Raw genomic sequence first — 5,281 nt, forward strand, 5'->3', positions numbered from 1 at the left:
CCCTATATGTTACATAATCTGACCCCTGCACTGTATACGCTACATAATCTGACCCCTGCCCTCTATACATTGCACAATCTGACCCCTGCATTCCATACGTTACATATGACTGACTCCTGCACCCTATACGTTACAAATACCTGATCCCTGCACTCTATACATTACATAATCTGACCCCTGCCCTCTATACATTGCACAATCTGACCCCTGCATTCCATACGTTACATATGTTACATACTGTATGAGAGACTCCTGCACTCTGTATGTTACATATACCTGACCCCTGCACTTTATAGGTTACATATGCCTGACTCCTGCACTGTATACGCTACATAATCTGACCCCTGCCCTCTATACATTGCACAATCTGACCCCTGAATTCCATACGTTACATATGACTGACTCCTGCACCCTATACGTTACAAATACCTGATCCCTGCACTCTATACATTACATAATCTGACCCCTGCCCTCTATACATTGCACAATCTGACCCCTGCATTCCATACGTTACATATGACTCACTCCTGCACCCTATACGTTACAAACACCTGATCCCTGTACTCTATTCATTACATAATCTGACCCCTGGGCTCTATATGTTACAAATTACTGACTCCTGCACTCCTTATGTCCCACACACCTGACCCCTGCACTCTATAGGTTAAATATGCCTGACTCCTTCTTAAATTCTATACCAGATGCCATATTTCACATTTTTAGACCGGGGTGCCTCAAGATTTTGCATACTTTTAAAGGATGTCGTGACGGTTAAGAAACGGTTAAGTAGTGCTGGTATAGACTATAATTAGTGTCAGACTCTAGGTCACACCAAATATTTAGCGAAATGTAGAAAGGTTTCTTTGTGCATCATCCAGCTCTGCTCCTGACTCCGATCCATGTATAACCACCGACCATCACTATAATATCAAACAAGTGAAATCAAAACACAAGAACATGTAGAATGCATCAATATCATTATAGGTCTCCCGATCTTGTAACGTCACCCAAGCTATAATGTGCTATTATTGTCTCTCTTTCAGCTGGCGGGCTCAGGTGAGAACACTTTACATGTAATAAATATAAATATACATATTTCAAAGTCACACAGGGCTCCTGAATAAAATGTATATTAAGGTATGGAAATTTCACAGTACACTATAAACCTTTCTTTTTTTTTCAATTATAAAATGACAGATGTATCTTTCATGTGTAATTCAATGAATGAAAATGCATGATAAAATTGATGTGCCTTAAAGGTATACATAATTTTATTGCATGATGTATTAAAAGCACTTACAGCGAGTTTTCTGGACTTAAAAACTGCTGGAGGTGAGACCTTTATATCTATATAAAATAAAAGTTAATCCTGTATATGAGATTGTCAGAATTATTAGGAAAAGTAATCAAAATGTAGCTGGTAAGAATCAACCTGTTTTTTTATTCATTAAACAGATTCCAGCTGCCATTCTACAGAAGGAACACACAGTATAATAAAACATTAGGTTGCCAACTTGCTATGGATAACCCTTTCACTAAGCTTTACCTTTATATAGGGGTCCTTTAACCAGTTCCCCACCATCATCACGAGTAATGCCCATCTGGACAAATGCTTACCTACTTACCTACATCCAGGGCTGGATTTACTCTCACTGCTGCCCCAAGGCCAAGTTCCTCAATGTGCCCCCCTTCCCCCCCAAACCTGCGGTAGTTGGGGACCTTGGCACTGCTGGTGTGGCGCTGTTGGTCGGGATGGCTTTTTTCTGCTGGTGCCACCCCTCTACTCCTTACTTTGGCGTTGCATGGCGGCATCGGCATCTTTTGCATGCGGTGTTGAGGCCTTTATTCGCCACAGAGCTGCAGGCTTACTTACAGCTTGTTGGTCTGTTGGATGGATCCCATTGAATCTCTATCCCCTCCATGGTGATTGGGGTCTTTTACACTGCATGTGGGGGGCGCTGATGTTTCCATGCACCGTTGGAGCTGGAAGTGGAGGGACGGCATTGTTGGCTGATGTTTCCATGCAGCGTTGGAGCGGGGAGTGGAGGGGTGGCACTGTCGGCTGATGTTTCCATGCAGCGTTGGAGGGGGTAGTGGAGCGGCGGCACTGTCGGCTGATGTTTCCATGCATCGTTGGAGCGGGGACTGGAGGGGCAGCACCAGACTGCAGGCACCAACAGTTAAATGCAGGAGATACTTATAGAGAAAGTCCATAGCATAAACCAAACAAAATATCTGCCCATCTGAGCCTCTAACTAAACCTATTTCAGTTCATGAATAACGGGGTAGCTACTAATGGGTTCCCCAATTGAAAAATACATCTTTTGCACCTTTTAGTGTTCTGTCAGCATGCAGACTTTTCACCCAGCAGCATGCTCTCATAGATAAAAAGGATTGCAAAAACTGAGATCTGTTAGTGAGATGTGAACATTGGAATGGAGAAAAAAAAAGGTTTCTGGATGCATGTCTGGTGATGCCACAGGCAATTCCTCCACTACTTGGGCCACTGTGGTAGGTGGCCTTTATTCCTGCACTATGAGCACGTTCACACCAAAATAAGACCAAAAACTTTTTGTTGCATTTTTTTTGCCAACCTTTATTTTAATTATGCTGAATGGACAAACTTCTATGCATTTGTTTTCTTTTCTTTTACTTCTGTTCCATTCCTTTATGTTGCATTTCCTTCTGTTTTTGACGCATTCCAATACATGCTGAAAAAAAGTAGAGCATGCACCATTTTTTTTTCAGCACACCGCAGCACAATGGAATGGAGTTCATTTTCTGGGTTACCTTTCGTTGGCATCTGCTGACATCCATTGAAAAACGGATTGCAACGGATCGCAGCTGATCTTCTGCTTAATGGTGCTCATGTTACAACACCTTTCAGTGCACTCTGTACCCTGGCTAGCTTAATGACACACCCTCAGGGGGCGGGTCCATGACTGCATGGGCTCAGAGGAAGTGGTACAAAAGATACCAGACTTTATTCAACCGAGAAGACTGGTGGCTTCCAGTGGAAGAAAGGTACAACTGCTGGGGCACAGCTCTGAATTGTGAGTATGCAGATTTTTTTTTTTTTTTTTTTTTTTTTTTTTTTTTACTTTTCTATGTTATAAATGAATATCATTAGAAAACACATAATACTTTCTGAATGACTGATCCAGAGCAAGTAAGCACATCAATGTAGCTGAGAATTTCTGATCTGCCCTTATCTGCCTACTTGTTCCAGGACAGTCATTAAAAGCATAATGTTCGCATGATGACATCACGGTATGCGATTCTTCAGAGGTGGGCTCTGCCCCGGAATTAGCATCCCTTCTGCCGGTAAGGATAAGAAATTCGCTCCAGTGCTGGACTGTCAAAGCCGTAAGCCGTCTGACAGGTTCCCTTCAATGACACAATTTCCATGTTTAACTGGAGTGTACTTTGAATCTTCTGATACCAAACCTCCAGCATCCGGAGAGCAGCTTGTGCTTTAATGAATATTCCGCGGCTCATACAGCTCGGTACCCTCCCAGCGCTCTCTCAGTTTGCTATTTCACGTGGACTTCTAAACATCAGCTTGAGCTGCACAGAGTATAACTCAGCCGCTGTATGTGTCATATCCCTATTAGCAGTGATTTGTAAGCTAACTTTAATAGCAGCTGGGATAAGACATTACATCCCGGCCTTGAATGGCATAATACACAAAATGAATAAACAAAGAGAGGGGAAAAAGAAAAAAAAAGATTATGTTTTTGAAAAGGAGCCTCGCAAGCGACACGGACTAAAACCCCCCTCATTTAGAAAACTACTTTCCCTTCTCTGCGAGGGCCGTGTTTTATTTTTCTCTTGGCCTATGTAATAACCACAAAAATAAACCTTGATGTTACAGCAAACCGCTTAACTTTTGCTGTTTGTTTTGTCTTTCATTTAACTCTACCGTGACTCCGAGCAGCGGTTCCCCTTGGCAAGCCGTGGCGGCACTGGAGCGCGCCTTTGCAGCTTGCACTTTACCGCGACTTGGACGCCACAGCTAAAATATCAGGCCGGGATGGTTAAACATCTCTTAGGAAAGCAAACAGGGGCTCAATTTGGGAGAAGTATGCAGCCGTCAGCGGCCCTCCCATAGTGACTGAGCAAAATCAAATGCTGGAATTTTATTCTTATTTAACTTGTGATGAGGAGGATTTTCTGCAGGAGCCTTAATTGTGGCTTATTTTGGGGAGCAGGGGTGGAATCGGGTACACTAGATACTTATTTTTTTGCTATAGTCTAAAATTTTATATACATTAGAAATGTAAAAGGAAATGTCCAGGCAAAGTAGTACATCTGGCAATAAATATGTAAAGCGACAAGTGATTTACCTTCGCCTAATGTTCCAAAAATAAGATCTTAGAAAAGATTCAGTCTTTGTATGTTTTGGACGCTAACGGACCATTCACACATGTTTTTGTGCATTGAGGGAACGCGTCAAGGCAGCCTATTTATTTTGAATGGGCTGACAGTGCAACTCAGTGCAAGAGAAAAAATTTACATGAACCTTTTTTTTTTTAAAGAAGAACGCTGGAGGAAAAAGGTATTAGCCCCTGCAGTGGAGCTACCCCCACACTGCAAGGGTTACTATAACTGTTTGTTTTTTGTCTAGGTACTAAAAAAAAGTTATACTCACCCGATATGCCGAGTGGACACCCTGCTTCTCTGGTCACTGAAGTGTGTCTCCTCCTCTGCTGCACAGATGCACATCCTTCAGCATCCTCACATCTACAGTATATGCTTGTAGAGAACGTGATATGACACAAAGATTCAAAGATTCTTAGACCACTGCAGAGTGGGGGGGTTAAGCTCTAGGGATCCAGTCTAAGAACAAGCCATCTGAAATGATTGGGTGAGTAAAATTTTTTTATCCCCACTGAAAGGGTTAATAAAACATTTCCCCCAGAGTTCTTCTTTAACACATGGTGCCACAATGCCGTATATGAACTGTATATGTGCGTTGCAGTTGCAGTTGCATTCACTCATTATTTTGCCTTACCGCACTGCATATGAGCGAATGTCTGCTAAATAGAATATACAATGCAATTCGTGGACCCATGACAAGGGTATTGTATACGTCTCTGGCTAAACATAACAAACCCTCTAACTTCATATTAAACAAAAACAATAGTAAATAAAAATATGTATAAATAAATGTAATAAATATATGTAGTAAATATGTAATAAATATATGCAATTCATTTTTGTGAAATATGTAATAAATATATGCAGTAAATATTTAATAAATATATGTATAAAAAAATGT

At 41.5% G+C, this 5,281-nt stretch overlaps 1 long non-coding RNA gene across 1 annotated transcript in view; it reads left to right on the forward strand.

The window, feature by feature from the left end:
* The first annotated feature begins 398 nt into the window (after nucleotides 1–398).
* Nucleotides 399–5,281, forward strand: part of LOC108785057 — a 17,024-nt gene continuing 12,141 nt past the window's right edge. Inside the window, exons 1-2 of the long non-coding RNA XR_001941109.1 lie at nucleotides 399–509; nucleotides 1,381–1,383. This is a non-coding gene — a long non-coding RNA (uncharacterized LOC108785057). The remainder of the gene's footprint in view (nucleotides 510–1,380; nucleotides 1,384–5,281) is intronic.

This window comes from Nanorana parkeri, unplaced genomic scaffold, assembly GCF_000935625.1.
Source record: "Nanorana parkeri isolate BGI_ZX_2015 unplaced genomic scaffold, ASM93562v1 scaffold140, whole genome shotgun sequence".
Classification (NCBI taxonomy): domain Eukaryota; kingdom Metazoa; phylum Chordata; class Amphibia; order Anura; family Dicroglossidae; genus Nanorana; species Nanorana parkeri.